At 38.1% G+C, this 18675-nt stretch overlaps 2 pseudogenes; both read right to left on the bottom strand.

The window, feature by feature from the left end:
• Positions 1-3972: 3972 nt before the first annotated feature.
• Positions 3973-5580, bottom strand: LOC122138589 (annotated as a pseudogene).
• LOC122138648 lies at positions 4290-8595 on the bottom strand (annotated as a pseudogene).
• Positions 8596-18675: the final 10080 nt, after the last annotated feature.

Below are 18675 nucleotides of genomic sequence, written 5' to 3'. Positions count from 1 at the left end.
CAAGGTCAAAAGGTCAAGGTCGGGTGAGGGAGGGGCGGGGTAAAAGGTCAAAGCCATCAATCAAATTTTGACGTTTGGTGCATTCTTATCACTACTATTGAGAGTCTAGATAATCTGTATTTTCAAGCCTCATAAATACAGAGTTGTTGTAGAAGTAATCCATTACGATATTTATATATGAATAAATCTTAAATTATATTTCTTAAATCATATTTCTTAAATTATTATATATTTCTTAAATTATATTGTAACTAATAACATGGAATTATGAAGTTCACTTGCCTTAAACTGTCCTTCTTGACTTGAGCGCTGCCTTTGATACTATCTCACATAAGATACTTCTTGACAGGTTAGCTTTTATTGGTATTACTGGTACTGCTCTGTCTTGGTTTAGGTCATGTCTATCGGGAAATATGGTATTAATCTATTTAAGGAAATATGGTATTAATTTTCACTGTTATTCGGATGACACCCAACTTTACCTGTCGGCCAAACCCACCCATCTTTGTCAAGCTGTTTAGCTGAAATTAAAGATTGGCTTTCAGTGAACTTCTTGAAGGTAAATGGCAACAAAACTGAGGCTCAACTTGTTGGCACTAGATCTGTTGTGTCTAAATCTAATTGTTTTCTCTCTATACATTGACAATACTGCAATCTGTCCTTCCTCTCAGGTTAAAAGTTTGGGTGTCATCATGGATAGCACACTATCCTTTAAAGTTCAAATTAATAATATCGCGCGGATTGCATAGTTCCATTTGCGCAATATTAACTGTCCCATCCCTTTCATTTAAATAATAATACTGCAGTTCTCATTCACGCTCTAGTCACTTCACATATAGACTACTACAATGCTCTTCTCACAGGTATTCCCTCCAAATTGCTGCATAAGCTTCAGTTGGTTCAGAATTCTGCAGCTCGTGTTCTTCCTAGAACACCTTATACTTATCACATTTCTCTCCGGTTCTCCAGCAATTGCACTGGCTTCCAGTAAAATATAGAGTTGGAATTCAAAATCTTGCTACTCATTTATAAGGCACTTCATAATCTTGCACCACAATACCTTACTCAACTTCTCCAAGTTTACACTCCTTCACGTGCACTTAGATCTTCATCTTCAATTTCTCTTGTGGTACCTCGGATTCGACTTACTACCGTGGGTGCCAGATCTTTTAGGTTATGCTGTCCCTCTCTTTTCCCTCAATGTTCACAATAGCGAGTGCTCTTTGACTTTTTAAACGAGTCTTAAGACATATCTTTTTATACATGCTTTTTTATAACATGTTTTATTGAGACTTAAATGCACTTTATATGTATATGCGTTTGTTTGTTGTGTGTCTTGTCTTATGCAGTGACCTGTATATTGCTTTGTAAGGTGACCTTGGGTGTTCTGAAAGGGGCCATGAAATAAATGCATTATTATTATTATTATTATTATATGATAGCGAACATCTATGTTCAAAAGAAAATATTGGTCTTCCCAGACTAGCAATGGAGGACAAAAATTAAGAGAATAATAAATATATTTATTTGTGTTCCAAAAATTAGCAGAGTTTGTATGGGTCTGGAACAACATGGGGGAGAGTTTATTTTATGACCATTTTTTATTTTTTGGTGAACTAACCCTTTGAAGAGCAGCAGCATTTGTGAGGTATGTGAATGTCATGTCTGGTTTTAATGTTTCAGTAAAGAAGTAGCTTTCTGAAAGCAATATATTTATTTAAACAATATTACATGCCCTCACACTAGTGCTACCACTATAGTATTCTAGAGCGCTGTGGTAGACAGAGACATTAAACACACCACATTAAGTGTTGAAATTATAAAAAAAAAATTTTTACCCATCCTTACTGATATGATATCTATCTGAAAATGGATAAAGTTAATTAAATGTTTCTCTTTTTTCAAATGGGTTTCTCTTTTTAGGCCACTGATGAAGAAAACAGGCAGTGACTGGGATGAATTGCTGGTCAAAGAAGAGAAGGTCCTTTCCCCTAAACTGATGCAGCAGTGGTTTTAAAGGAGGACACTGCCCTGGATGATTTATAATATGTCACATGCTGTTCTGATGGGGCTTCTTCATGACTACATCAATTATGCTGAAGAGGATCGTGAAAATTGATAGTGATGCATGATCTGTATTCATGGACTATAAAATTCACCAGGTAATACTATCCTGTGGTGAATAGGCTTAAGAAATACTGTAAAGTCTAACTTGATTTTTTCCATTGGGAATTGATTGGATTGTAGAAAGTGTTGTCATTGCTAATTGATGTGATTGATTCATGTGAGTGACAGGTTGCTGAAGAAAGAAAGGAATTGAAATCTGGAAACTTGATGTTAATGGAAGCAATGATGTTAATGGAAAAGGAACATTATTAATGTCGGGATTCATCTCCCTCACAGCCACCTCCATCTTCACCGTCACCTGGTCCCAATCACTCCCAATCTCAATCACCTGCACCTGCACTCCGCAATCACTCACAGCATAAAGCCCTCATCACGCCAGTACTCTGTTGTCGGTCTACTGTTCACTCCATTGAATTGTACCCAGATGCGCTCTACTCTAACCTGTGCCTATTCTGCCCTCAGATACCCCCGACGATCCTCTTGTGATTCTCCTTTGTTGTCTCCCCAAGTTCTATTATCTGCCTCCAAGTTTCTCTAATTCTCACCAGCCACTCTATCTTTGCAGAAACCGGTTCAATAAACATCATCATCTCACTAACCCTCCGTTTCCCTTTGATTTGTGACAATTAACATGTTTTCTTATTATTTTAGATTATTTATTATTATTAAGATTAAATAGTAACAATAATAACAAAAAACAACAACAATAATAATAGTAACAATAATAGCAGAAATGTCATTTCTAAGCATTGTAACAGGTAAAGTCCATGATTGAATTTCTATTGATTACAGGTTGAGGTGATTAAAAGTGTGGGGTGATGTAGGCATGACAGTAATGTCTAAATAATTTATGTTAATTTATCAAATCATCAATGATCATTAAATGCTGAAAAGGGATAGATGGAGTATCACCAACTCTGTCCTGCTGTATTCTTTTCTGTTGTTTAAATAATTGTATTTGGTAGCTTTATAATTAAGATAGAAGTTATAGTATTATTTAATTTAGTTTAAATATTTGGCATTTTGTTGAATGCACATGTTTTTTGTCATTACATGTCTTTGCCACTTTAAAAAAAAAAGGGTTTATGTGACAGTTTTTGAATACCCTCACTTTTATGAAATGCTGAAAGCACACACAGACATGCGTGTATACACCACAAAACAACAGCTGTCATTACAGTTACATTAGTAAAAATTAAAAATTCATAATCAAAAAACATAGCTTGGAAAAACACATCAAAAGTCACAGAATATGACTAAAAATCATTTTAGCGCATGCAATTTACAACTAATTTCAAAATGGTATCCTTCAAGCCTCTAAGGAATGTCAACAGAACCAAAGTATTCAGGTAAAAAAAAAAAAAAAAAAAAAAAACAGACCATATGAATTAGTTCTATAGGTTTACATATACAATACATGTGTCTCAATAGTCTTATTGTAAGAAAAAAAAATTTCTACATGCCAAGTACAAGAAACATTGTCTTCATCAAGCATTTCTGAAATAATTTGTTTAAATAGGACATGTTTTGCTTATTGCTCTATGCATATCATGCAATAATCAGAATATGCTGATTAACAAATAAACCAAGCAGGCTTTTGTTTTTCTGTTGTCATAATTGATATTTAGGATAACTTGGATATTAAGCTGCCAGTTTAATTTTTTTACCATCATGTATGTACAAAACTTTGTTTTAGATCGGGAAAGGTCCTCGAGCCAGTATTCAAACGAGGGACACCCCGTAACGCAACAGTGTTATATGTCAGCACACTTGCCCACTTGGCAATTGGCACTGGACGTACCAATTTAAGAGGGTTGTTGTTTGATATTTAATTTAGGCTTTCTTCTACTTGGCCCTTTGTAATGTTTTCCATGAGGATACATCTGCAGGCTTTGCATTGTACTCCTGAGCAAACTTATCACTGAATTCTGCCATCACATATTTCCAGTATAGTGTGGCCCTCACTGTGGGATCTGGATCAATTCTCCAGTCTGGATAGATTTTTTTTGTACTCTCGTATATGGATGCCACTGATCATTGGTGTCATGGCACTTAAATTTGTGTTGCTGTACACTAATGATGTACAGATGTCTGTAACTAGTTTTTCAGAATTATGAAATCTGTAGCAGCCGAGACCTTCTGGTCTGTGGATTAAGACTATGTGTTTAGTGTGGACTTTCTCCTCCTGCCTCACATGGTGCTTTACAGAATGGACAACTGTTCCTTACAGCCCCTGTACTTGATTGAACAGCACATCCTGTGGTGTGTGTTTACAAGACAATCTATTTGGCTTTCAAAAGTCTCTTTCTTTTGTAAATCACTTTCAGTGAATTCTTCATGTCCTTCACAGAACATTGAAGGCATTCAGCAATTTTTTGGGGATTTGCATTGTTCAGTGTGTGCTGATTTTGTCCACTGCATCTTTGGGAAAAACAAGATTGTTTTCAAGTTGCTTGCAGATGTCTTGGATAAATTTCTTGATGTCACTGTTCTTTTAGGTCTTGCTCTGCCTCTTCGATTGGGCCTGAGTAATTTAAGGATGACATCATCGAGAAGCTTTTCCTCTAATTTGAACATTCTCTCTGGTTAAAGTGCTCTCTGACTTTGTCAAGAATAAAGCCTTTGACATATGTTTCATATGATTCAATGAAAAGCAAATATGTTTCAAATTTAGATTCTTCAAGAAGTTTTTCTCAAGACTGAATTATTTAATGACATCGGTGTTTTAAAAATTGCTGCTGCGTTTTCACCAATCATCATCTTGTCTGCCATTTCTGTGCCCAAGACCTCAGATATATAGCTCTCCAGTGCAGGTGTTAGACATTTTCTCATGAATTCATCAGCTTTCTTCTGACACTGGTCTCGTTTATGGTAACAGGCAATGAAGTCAGAGTGGTATGATTGTTTGGCATTCTCCAAGGCTGTTCGTGGGTTGTTTTCTTGGATGAATTTATTGTGAATATCTTGAAATTCTCTGCATGAAAAGCCGCTGATGTGTAATTTAAGGGACAGTTCAAAATCTTTCATTTCGCTTAAGATCTTCATGAGCCTTAAGTTTCTCATCAATCATGTTAAGAATTTCCCTGATGTATGTGTCATCATAATCATCCTTACTTTGCTTCTTTACATTCACAAATTTCCAACAATCACTGATAAGATTGTCTGATATTTCTTGAGCTTTGTTGGTCTGATTTTTACTTAAGAACATAGTGAAAATATGAAAAGGTTTTTGTCTTTGCCGGCAACAAATTTTTTGTTGGCCATAATTGTTCAAGTCCTTCACTTCGTCTAATTTTTGAGCCAGTGAAACTTCCTCTAGATTGAAGATTTTTACTCACATGAAGAAAAACTTTTGCCTTGATATCTTGTTTTCTCTAGCCCTTTGCATGGCAATGTCCTGAGAGTCTCCTGCCACATCTTTTCAAATGCTTCATCCAGCATGGAGTCTGACATGTCTGACTTGTTCTCACGACAAACTTTCAGCAAGTCTAGCACTTTTTTTCTCAAAATTTTTCCATGTTTGTCGTTTTGATTCCTTCCACCTTCATCATTCCATTTTGACGTGAAAGAGCTGCATCCAGTTTATTTGTGATTGAATTTGAAAGCTCGTTCTTCAAAGACTTGGCTGAGTTTTATAAGTCTTGTCGATAACTTTCCAACAAGTTCAACATGACCTTCTCCTTGTTCATAGTATGATTTGATCTTGGCAATAATTTCATCTTGCCCTTTTGAAAGCTCAGATTTCTGCTTCTTGTAATAAATGATAATGGAAATCTTCAGTGTTGCACTTCTCAGAGTTTTCATATTTTCCATAGTTTAAGATCTTCCTTTTCAGCTTCCAATGCCCATGTGTGCATCTGCTTTCTCAGTGTCCCAGTCCCATGTGTTGTACTCTGCGCACAGTTTGATGTATGCATCAGCCACCAGGCTGTTTTTGAAGCTGAAGATGAATTTCTCAAATTTCAACTGCAGTCCACAAGTCTTTGGTCCATCTAAGAAATTCAATGATAGAAACTGGGTTTGTGACATCTGAAGATCTTCATTAAATCCTTTTTGAGATCATACACAGACTCACTATAGCGATACTCACTGGTGCCATTGGAGGGTTTCCATGCCACAATCCAGGGATGTAGTGGTCACCTGTCTCAGTGTCATAATTCATCACATCTGTAAATTTCTTGAAATCCAGTTTGTTCTCCATATTGGCTGCAGCTTGCGTCATTTCATCCAGATGTTCCAACAGAAATTTACGGTCTCTCATGTTTGAATCATGAGCTGAGACATCAGAGACACTTTGGTGCACAAACAAACACTTGTGTTTCTTTCCTATTTCCTTCATCCTGAGGAAGGCATGAACAATGATCTGTAAAATGTCTTTCATGTCTGTTGAATTCTCCATGGCGATGTTGACAATTGTTACATCACTCAGTCCAACAACAAGAGTTGCCAACTCATTGTCATGTTCATGGCTGTTGTCCAGTTGTGCGAGCTCAGGGGATTTTAAGTCCTTCAGTGTCAATTATCACTATATAATCACAACTTAATTCTGCTTCACAGTCCTCTGTTACTTTAATGAGCTGCATAAAGGCTCCCCTGGTGCATCTTCCACTGCTCACTGCAAACTGAACTCCAAACATGGTGTTCAGCAGTGTTGACTTTCCTGAACTTTGGACGCCCAAAACAGTGACAACTATAATCTTGTTGTTGGGCTCCACCAGAGTGTTTAATTCAGAAAACAAACCAGAAAGCCATTTTTCAGGGATATTTTGAAGAATCTCCATCCAAAAGTTCAAGTGAAAATCCATCCAGCAGTAGTTGAGCACAGAGTTTAGGTAAATGTTCCAGCTGTTTTCGTGAAAGTGCATCTTCTGAGACAGAGACTGCAGCTTCGTAAAGCTGGCTCATCTCCCGAATGAAGTGTTCGACTCCTAAAGAACTGTTTGAAATCTTTTTATCAAGCTCAGCTATTCCTGTCTTGTTCTTACAAACATCTTGACATTTCTGTTTGTACAGTTCTCTGAGTTTAGGCTGTACTTCATGTGAGCGATTCTCCAAATTGATTCTCAACCATTTTAAGAAGTAGGCCCTTACTGGTGATGATATTGCGTTGATAAAGCAGCTCATAGAAGCAGACATGTCTGTTCTGTATTGCTCTTCTCTGAGTTTCTTTTTTTCCTGAATCTGAAGTTCATTTTTGTAGTCCTCAACACTCTTATCCCAACTTTCTTCAGTCTGCATTCCTCCTTCTCTAACTTGGCCAATTTCATCAAGACTTCCCCTTGTAAGGAAAGCTCCTTCTTCTTGAACTGCACTATATCACTGATTTTTGATGTGATTTTATCTGCACTTGCTTTGGCACACTGACATTCTTCAGCATCCTCATCCACCAAGATTCCCAGATTTCTTGCAATCTCAGCTAAACGAACAGCTGACATTTTGTGATTGTTTTCCTTAATTACACCTTGCAACTTTCTTTGAATTTTGTCAACAAAGTCTGCATCATTCTGCTTGGCTTTAAAGATGAAATTGCTTTTTTTCAGTTTGAGCTTGTTGACTGTAGCTTTTATGCTATCATTAATGGAGTCTCCCACAAAAAATAGCTGAGGCATAGATTTCTGACTGGGACCTGAAATGAACTGTGAATCTAAAAGCTGTGATTTAAAGAACACAAACACAGCAGTTGAAGCCTCACGCAGAAAAGTGTACTGTGTTTTAAAGTTCTGAATGTCACCTCTCAAGTTGGCAATTGCTACAGGCTCAGGAAAGACATCAATGTTCTTTTTTTCCACAAGGAAGATACCATGATATCTCAACTAAACCATTTGTTATTTGCTTACTGATGTTTCCACAATCCATGTTGAAGTGAACAAATGTATCATTGTACTGCTGTGGATTGCTGAGCAGCTTATTCAGAATTTCTGATTTGGACATGTTGCATTTACCAAGTCTCACAAAAGACACTAAAGGTAATTCTGAGAGAGCAATTCTTTCTTCCCACAAATGCACTTGGATTTGACAAGGAGTGGGGTCTGTATTTTTTCACAATATCTCTCATTGCCCAAAGCATAAGAGTGATCTGATTTTTATCACTGTTTGGAAGCAGCAGAGGAACAGCAAACTGACACATGGACATTTTATGATCATTTCCTGCTGAAGAAAACTGTCAGAACAAAGGAATACAGCAGTTAAAATGTCTAAAGGATTTACTGACTGAAGACAGTCTGATTCAATCTCCTGATCATCATCCCACTCTGAATCTTCTGTCCCATCTGATGAAGAACACTTAACGCTCCTCGCTGTTCTCTGTAGCATCATCAGTCTCTTTAAAAAGAGCCATGGCAGATCTGAAAGGGACTGAACAGGCACATCTGTGACATTGATCCTGTTGTTTTTGCAGCACTGTGTGTAGAGTGAGCTTCTTATCGTAGTACTCTGCCAAACCCAAGTTTTCCAGGAGTTTCTTCATGATGTTCCCTTTAAACAAGACCAAAATTACTTTTGCTGTCTCTTGCCCAGTCAGCACTGCACTGTTTTCATTAAATAAGTGCAATTAATTATGAATATTCATGTTTTTTTTGCAAGTTGTCAATCAGCAGACTACAGTCAACTACATAGAGTATTTATGTAAAATATATGTCCAGTTAGGTGTACAGTATATGCATAGGTAGATTACTCTGTGAATAGATTTATATAGGTTACTTGTTTACATAGTCCATATGTAAATTTATGTAGATTATATATATTTCTTTTTTTTATAGAATTATATGTTTGTCTATATGTAGCACCTTGGTCCTGTACAGCACAATATTTTGCTCCCTTGTATGTCTCCATGTATAGTGGAATCACAATATAGCTCACTTGAACTTGAACTACAGTAGCATGGAACAAAATGCAGAAGTTGTATTACTTTTAACTTGACACATTTTAAAAGCTTGGTACTCATGAGTCAAGGCACAAGAAAACAGTAAGACACAAAACAATGGCCAAAGATGTCTGTTTCCATGTATGCAGTCAAGTTCAGGAGTATGAGTGACGTAGTGATATAGACCGGGAAAACGCTATTTTGAATTTTTTGAATGAAAATGAGGTTGTGAGGGATAGACCTAAAGTATAGTCTTTGAAATGGCACACACTGTGTATGTAGGTCTATAACTCACGGCCAAAGATCTGTGTTTTCAAGTTGATATTTTGGTAAGGCTTTGTCCTGCCTGCCTATATACAGTAGATTAACCATGCTTATGTATATTTACATTTACATTTCAAAAAGCAATAGTAACAATTGGTAAATAAATAAAATAAGATTTTTTTTTTTTTCACTTTGTGGACATGGGCTAAACACTAAGAATTTTCACAAATAGAAAGAAAGAAAGAAAGAAAGAAAGAAATATAATACATATTTTTTTAAAGTTTTTCAGGTAGGTCTATATAGCATAGGCTACTACAGAAATAGCCTACTCCAGACATTTAATAATGCAATAGCAGTGAATTCATATAAAGTGGACTGTTTAAGCTGTTTGTTTTACATTTATTTATTCATTTAGCAAACACTTCTATCCAAAGCGACTTACAATTGAGGAATACAATATGTGATTCATCATAAAGAGGCAAATAAATGCAGAAAGTGCTTGTGATACAAAATTTTGGGCATTGTTCAGATTAGTACAAGCTATACAGGGAGAGTTTAAGGATGAAAGAGATGTTTTTTTTTTTTTTTTGTAAGTCAATTGGTGAAGAAAGAGATGAGTTTTCAGGTGTCGCTTGAACATTGTAAGGGATTCAGCATTTCGGATAAGGGTGAGAAGATCATTCCACCAGCCAGGAACGGTGAACGAAAATGTTCTGGAGCTGCATTCCAAAACAAAAATCAATCTCCTACACACAAATCACATTTATCTAGACGAAATATAAATTTACTGAGCCTAAGTAGCTTGTTGAAGACCAGTCATGCTGCTGCATTCCAAAACTGTTCTATATGTAAGCATCAATGTCTTGAACTTGATGTGAGCCGCAACCAGAAGCCAGTCCAAGGAGATAAAGAGAGGTGTAACATGGGCCCTTTTGGGTTCATTGAAAACCAGTAATACCGCAGCATTCTGAATCATTTGTAAAGGTTTGATTGTGCAGAAGAGCATTGCACTAATCCAATCTAGAAATGACAAGGGCCTGGACAAGAAGTTGTGCAACATGCTCTGTTAGGAAGGGCCTGTCGGCCTGATCTTTCTGATGTTGTGCAATGCAAACCCTGCAAGATCAAGCAGTTTTTGCAATGTGGTCTTTGAAAGCAAGCTGGTCAGATTACACCAAGATTTCTGACTGAACTCGATGGGGTAATTATTGATTAATCTAACTGGGTGATGAAATCATACTGTAAAGTTGGAGTGGCATGCATAACAACAAGCATAAAACCTCTGTAAAACCACCATCCCCTTACCATCCCCGTTTAAAGATATATGCTGTAGCAAGCTCGCACATTTGCATCATTTGTTGCAACTTCTGACGTACTTAAAAGAAGACTGAAGTTATGATATTTCCTTGATTAGAGTTTAAAGATATTGTATTAACAAGCTGCGAGCTCACGCATGTTTTCTGCATTTTTTGCACAAAATGGTTCAAGCACAGCTTCTGACATTATTTAAAAAGACAACATAAGGTATGATATTTTGTTTGTTTAGACTTTACATTCCTCTTACATAATGTTATTGTGCTGTAGTACTATGTGTGTGTCATGATCCGGTCACTGAACTTCCATTAAATCACCACCAGAGGTCATCATCCACAATACAGACTCTTTCACTACACAGTGCACCCTGGGCTACATTTCCCATGCTACACTGCACCAATCACATTCACCCTGATAACAATCACAACCATGCACCTGAGACCAATTACAGTTTTCATAGTTTAGTCTTTTTCTGCCTTCACCTTTCTCTCGTGTTTTGACCCTTTGCTCTGGATTCTGAATTACCCCTCTTGCTTAGCCCTCTGGATATTGTTCGTTCATCGAAGACCCACACTTGCCCTAGGAATATTCTGTCTTGCACTCTATATACCTGTTTGCCAGTGTTTGACCCATGGCTGTTACGACCACGTCTCTGTATAATAAAAGCTCACACATGGATCCGCACATCTCACGACTCGTCAGCCCCATTACAGAATACTCAGCCACACGAGGATCCAGCGGCTTTTCTGAGGAACACTGGCCAGGTATGGACATGGCAGAATTTTGTTAGGCCATTGAGCATGCTGCTTGAACTGCAGGGGAGTTTGTCCATAGAGGAATATGTCACTCCCTTTTGTGAATTATCTGCTAAGGTACCTTTTGACAAGGTAGTATTAAAGGACATTTTTTATGTTTCGGACTGAGTGAACCCATAAATTCATGGTTGCCAGAGGGTAAATTTCATTGTAGTCTAAGGGATTTTATCAACTATGCTTTGCTGTCTGCTGGCTATTGTACACTGTGGGTATCGTGGAAGAGGAACATGACACCGTGTCTTTGCCTGTAATGGCGGACACACCAGTTTTACGTTCACAGTTTACATTCTGTTCTGTCCTGTTATGGCTATGGAGGCCATCAGTGAACTTTCGTCCTGTCCTGTCACGGCTATGAATGCCATCTGTGAATCCTCATTCTGTCCTGTGATGGCTATGGAGGCCATTTATGAACTCTCGTTCTGTCCTGTCACATCTATGTAGGCTGTTTATGAACTCTCGTTATGTCCTGTCACGGCTATGGAGGCCGTTTATGAACTCTCGTTCTGTCCTTTCACGGCTATGGAGGCCGTTATGAACTCCGTGTTCCCTGCCTCGGTCCCTGAGACCAGGAATGCACTGCCTGTGCCTGTCTGTCTATGGTTTCTCTAGGCCCCAGTCTCTGCCGTGGGTCCCGGCCCCATCTGCTCTGCCCTGGTGGGCTTCAGTTCCCGCCTGATCCACCCTGGTGGGCTCCAGTTCCATCTGCCCCGTCCTGGTGGGGGCTTCTGTCCCATCTGCTCGGCTGTGGTGGTCTTCTCCTCCACCCTTGTGGGCTGCAGTTCCATCTGCTCCACCCTACATTTCCCATGCTCCATTGCCCCAATCATTTCACCTGATAACAATCACACCATGCACCCGAGACCAATCACACACACACAGCACAATCCTCAGACAAGCTTTATAAGCATTGGACTTCCATTCACACACTGCCGAGTATTGTTCTGCACATATCCCTCCCCTAGCGATAGCTACGTTACCGAGCCATTCCATGTTTGTTTTCATAGTCTTGTCTTAGTTTACAGTTTTCATAGTTTTGTTTCAGTTTATAGTTTTCATAGTCTTGTTTCAGTTTATAGTTTTCATAGTTTAGTCTTTTTCCTGCCTTGCCCTGTTTCTCATGTTTTGACCCTTCTGCTCTGGATTCTGGATCACCCCTCATGCTTAGCTCTCTGGATATTGTTCATTCATTGAAGAACCACACTTGGACAAGGGACAATACTGAGAGAGAGATAGACACGATCAGGATGCATTCCATTCAGAAATGATCAACCTGATCTAATTCACATTATCAAGTAGGTCAGTGGTTTTGCACATCTTCAGATTCCAAAAGCTTTCACTGTGTGATAAAGCCTATTAGAATGCAGTTAGAATGCCTCTTTAATTCTAATAATGAAAGAAAATATCCCTGTGTGAGTTTTTTTTATCTTTATATGATATAGTTCAGTATTATCACACAAGAATCTTAGCACGTGTGTGCGCGATCTAAGGCATGAATACACTTCCGTGTGACCTTAATCGTGCAAAGCGGGTTTTCCCTTTGGGGAGAACCCCTTGGTCTTAAAAGCCACCATTGTAGGGATCTCATGTACAGCAGGCCAAAAGGTATCATGTTGGACGCAGCTGCCATCAGACCCAGCAGCCACTGAAACTGCTTGACAGTGAGTAACTGGCCTTCTTTTACTCTCTTGACTGCTGTGAGGATCGACTCAAGACGTGCCGGCATCATGGTCGAATCCCACACCACAGCCAGATAAGCAGTTCTCTGTGATGGCGTTTAGTCTCAAACCCCAGCTCCCCACATATGAGCAAGAACGACATCTCAATGTCAAACTGCCATGTGCTCGGATTGAGCTAAAATCAACCAATCGTCGATGTAATTCAGTATGCGGATGCCCCACAGTTGCAGCAGAGCCAGAGTAGCATCCATACACTTTGCAAAAGTTGAGAGGTGAAAATGCATGGCCGAAAGGAAGAACACATATATGGTACGCTTTGCCCCTGAAAGCAAACCTCAGGAACTTTCCTGTGAGTGGTAAGGATGGAGATGTGGAAGTATGCGTCTTTTTAGATCTATCAATGACAAACCAGTCCTCGGACCTGACCTGAGACACGACTTGTTTAATAGTGAGCATCTTAAACTTCAGGGCCAAAGTTTACCGCGGGGAACGCTGGTGAAGGCTCCCTCCACAAATGGAGCCTTCCAGGAGCAAAGCGTACGCAGGGGAAACTGCTCACAATGAGGGCAGTCGGCTCCCTCAAGAGCTCAAAACCCACCTGTAACCTCATTGCGAGGGTTAATAAAGTGATTGATGGTTGTTCATTTCTATGCAATTTCACATATTGCTGTAAACTTGGGATTTCACATTTTCATTCTTAAACTCATTCTTTCCTAACTTTCTATCTTCCTGCAACTTGTGAATGTGAATTGTGTGTGTGTGTGTGTGTGCTTATGTGTTAGATTAGTTTATATGTCTTAGATTTATCTAATAAAGCCTTATTCATATTGAAAAGAGAAGTATCTTGTGTTTTGTGCTTACAAGTTAATGTCTTAAACTGCCGATCTTGTTACTGTGCTAATTAATAGTGTTTTCTATATATATTTTGGATTTTAATATCCATTGCAGAGTTGATGTTATATGGCTCGTTCAACGAATCGCTGGCCGTTTCAGTGATCAGCTGTGAAACAGTGATTCTGTTCAAATTCCCTTTAAAATCTTAAATGATTCCCTTTGAGTTAAATTGACCTGTTTCCCTTTCATGTGTTCCCATAGCGTCTTCGGACGCAGCTCGAGTTCCTGAAGGGAACTGACACTTCCTTCAGGCTGTAGATCAGCTGAAAATCAAATACTGCTATAACTTTATGATTTTATTCCTTACTCTGCTCTAACATTAACCCTTTTCCTATGGCTAAGTATATGAAAGTGTGTGTATGTCCTTGTGAAAAAGAAGTGTGCTTAATTGTATTAAAAGTGTACTGTTTATGGACTTTAAATCTTAAAAGTATACTTTTTAAAAAAGTGCACTAGCAGGTAATATAATATCATTTAAATTAAAGGCCACTTAAGTGTCTTAACATACTTTAGTGCACTTTATAAAAAATGCACTTTATGATAATGTCTAATTAAGTATTATTTAAACATACATTTTACATAATTATGATTTTAATTATGTTTTAAATAAGTACACTTATTTTGATATTTATCAATATACTAAAGCATATGTAAAAATAATAGATTTTAAGTGTGTTCTCCAAAATTACATTTGTTGATGTATTTTAAATATATTACTGTTTAGTCTATAATATATGCTATGTGCATAAATGTTAACAAAAAATAAAAAAATAAATTGTTGAAATTTTCATTACCAGCTCCTGCGCTATGAACTCTAAAGTTTAATTTTCTACATAATATCTGACATACAGTGTCATTTATGAGAGTGCTGTATTTGTATGTAATAGTACTGTAATTTACATTCTGTGTACAGAATACTTTCAGTATCATGTGTTTCTAAGTCACTTAAATACACATTTAAGTGCATTAATTGCAAGCAAAAGTTTAAACTAATCTAAACCAAATTAATTTGCATTCAAATAGCCTACATGTTGGTTTCTATTATAGGCTACACAGCACTGTAAAAATGAGTCTAACGCCACAAGATGCGCTGTTTTATATGCAGCACGGTGATATGGATTGACACAGAGGAGCTTCAATTTAAGATTTTTGGATGGAAACCTGGACTTCAATTTAAGATTTTTGGATGGAAACCTGGACACAGGCCGTGGTGTAGAAGAGAGCGGGCGCTGGATCAGGCAGGTGAGGAAGAAGATAGGGACTCACCCGTCTCCATTCCCTCTGCCAAATCCAACTGACAAACAACACTAAATAAGTAAATGATTGAACAGTACACACACACAGAGCGCTTGCTGAAGACAGAAGGCTAAATGCCGGCTTCACCGCCCACCTATGAAATCTCTCCCATCCACTAGCCTCACCACACAATTAATTCACACCCAACCAACGCAAAAATCACACACAAAACTCACACCGATTCGCTGGAGGCGTTCACCAAAGTGTTCTCCGACGCAGCTCAAGTTCCCAAATAACCCAGTGTAGTTTTCTACAAAGCCCCGCCTTCTGACAAGCACAGTCTGCTCTGATTGGCCAGCTGACCCAGTGTATTGAGATTGGCCGAAACACCACAAGCACGTAACAAGCAGTAATATGTGAGCTTCAGCTTTCAACATAAATGTAAAGACAATAAATAATGCCCTTAGTTTTACCATCAGTTTCAAGCCTGAAAGGGGAACAGAGTCGCGTGACAGACACAGTGATGATGCTCGTATGTATTTGCAGTTACCAAGCAGCGATTAAGAAAGCTGACTCCACTGTGTCTTTCTCTCATGCGCACACACACACACAAACGTGATACTCTACATGGTGCAAAACTCTGCCATTTGAACAGTCAATAGCAAATACTTAAACTATTAAGAAAGCATACTCACAGTAGCTGATTGAGAATAAGTGCCAGACTGTCATAGCAAAGTCGGAATTGACCATTTTTTTTTAAAATAGCCTTTGCACAGCCATCCTTGCAGGCTACTCTCCTAGGTTCACAGGACTTTCGTCCATAAAATGCACAAATTCGAACATCTGGGTTGAGCTGTTCTGTTGTAAATATATCTTAAACCAATAATTCCTCATTTCATCTACTTTCGGAAGGCCAAATAAAGTGCTTTTGCTTTCACACAGAAACACAGCATCTCCCTGGCATGGCTGCATTAACACTACTGCGGTTCCAGAAACCACACCTTCTTTCTTTGCATGAACATTTGGGTGGCATTACGCAAATATTTACACATCATGATGTAGACATGTGGGGGCTTGTTTGAATAAGGTGTTTTAGCCCAGTCTGGATCAGCCTTCTCTTTTAGATAGAATAAATCCTTTTGTGGGAGACTTTGAGCTTTGTAACTCTGCAGATCTTATACATGCACAAATAACACACTAGAGAAAAGGAAAAATAGAAATCGAAGTCATTGAATCATTTATTCATTCATTTGATTCTTTCAAATGGCTGATTCATTCAAGTGAAGTGGATCATCACCATTAGATCGATCAGTATGTGACATCAAAGTACCACAAGAGCTGTATAGTGAGCAGACAGATCCTTATCTATTTTGAATCGCTCTCACGGCCCTTTGATGTCATACACCGTTCAGTCTGTGCTGCGCACTTCAAATCCAATGCACCTATGGCAAACGGTTCAACTCGCAAAATGGTTCTCCCATTTGTTCAAAAACGTGCATTTAGAAGTGAAATGCCATTGTGTGTTGCTCAGAGACAAATACTTCTGCTTTGTCTTTATATTTTCGTTGGCAAAAGAGACAACACTGTGTCTAAAATAACACAATATTAACTTCTTTACTTATTGAACTTTTGTATAAGATCAGTAATCACATTTGCACTCATGTGATATTGCACTTAGCCTATTGGTCATGTGATATTGCTTAACTATATGATGGTAAATATCAGACAAAAACTCAAACAGGGGCATTCTCTCTAGGCTCCATCACGCAGTGAGTTGTTGCCCTACCTCATATTTGTCATCAATCAACTGTATGAAATGTCAGATGACACACATAGGTCTGGGGCGGGGCAAGTGCGTTTAAATGCATTAATAATTTTTTTATGCGTTATTTTTTCACCGTAATTAATTAATCTAATTAACACCTTAAATTACCAGCTCTAATAAAAATTAATATATGCGTATAATACAGTTGCAGTGCAGATGCACCGGGCAACTTGCTCTTGAGTGTTAATGGACATTCCAATATGGCAGACAGCTTACGTACAGCAGCCCATAGAAACAGCTGGTAATAGGGCATCTATACAGATCTATGCCCATGACAACAACTTGTCACAGGAAGGGCTAATTCCCAATAGTGAATGCATCATCTGCTGATGCTATATTGTAAACAAACCACTTTAGTTTGGCTAACCTTACGAAAAAGAAGTTTATTCAAGTGTGCTATTAGTATACTTCTTTTAAACTAAAAATAGGAAAGCATGCTTTTAGTTTACTTTTTTTGTACTTCTCAGAAATGGGCTTTATGTACTTCTCAGAAATATACTTAAAAATGACATTTAAAGTATACTTGACTTATACTTACAAAAAGTCTAAATATACTTGAAACTATACTTAAGTATACTTAATAAAATAACTTGAAGTATACTACTTTTTGGTAAGGGAAGCTATACAACCTAAAGGTGCTTCGGCTTAGGCTAAGCTACCTAATAACTTCAAAAGATACAGTTAGTATAATTTACTTGAAGCCTTTAAATACATATTTTGTGTATGCAGTACACAGTGCCTGGTTTTCTGATTTCTCACTTTGGGCCATATCATACACCCGACACAATGTGACCGCAAGGCACGGCGCAAGTGTTTTTGCTAGTTTCTGCATGACACAGTTCTCATTTTCCCATCCTGGTGCCGAGTTGTTTAAATAGCTAATGCATTTGCGCCCATTGTGTGTGCCCATGGACGTGCTGGTTCTAAAAAGAGGTGTGTTCAGGCGCATTGTTTTACACGTTGCTATTTTGAGGAACTGAAAATAGACTGTGCCATTGACGAACAAAACCTGGTCTAAAGTGTGGCACAATGTTTTTTCCTTGGTATTCAAAAGAGCGCGTCAGTAATATGCACCTATAGGTGGGTGCACAACGCGCACATTCTTTGCTTATTACACACACAGGGATGTGCAGCAGAACACAAACATTTATAAAAAATGAAAAATTTAATTCTGCGATGTAAATAGCGAACCCTCACGGGCTCTTAAAGGGAATGGAAGATGACACTCTGAATGGTTTATTGCACGTTACGCCCAAAAAAAACAAACACCCATTACTCATTAAGATAATAAGGACAACCCATTTAGACCATGCGTCTGAGTGCGCTGACCGTTTTTCCCATCGTTAAACTAGCAAAAGTGGATTCAAACATGCCCTAAATGCACCTGCGCTGTGGGCTTTACACCTTGCGCTTAGATCATTAAAATAGGGCCCAAAATCTTTCTTTAACTTTAATTCTAATCAGCTAATTTCATTTTACTATTTTAGGTGCATTCCTTTCTGAGCACAATTCAGCTAAATTCACAGTTACTCTTGTTAATTGAATCTAAATGTAATTATATGTAAACTGTTTAGCAGAGAAGAATTCTTACAGTTTGATTAGATATTTTCAAAAGCATACTGACTACTGTTCTAGTGTCAATTTAACTGTAAAAACAAAAGG

The sequence above is a fragment of the Cyprinus carpio genome, chromosome B10 (assembly GCF_018340385.1).
Source record: "Cyprinus carpio isolate SPL01 chromosome B10, ASM1834038v1, whole genome shotgun sequence".
NCBI lineage: Eukaryota > Metazoa > Chordata > Actinopteri > Cypriniformes > Cyprinidae > Cyprinus > Cyprinus carpio.
Note: the sequence above shows the minus strand (reverse complement) of the source record. Positions and strands in the feature narration are given on the sequence as shown.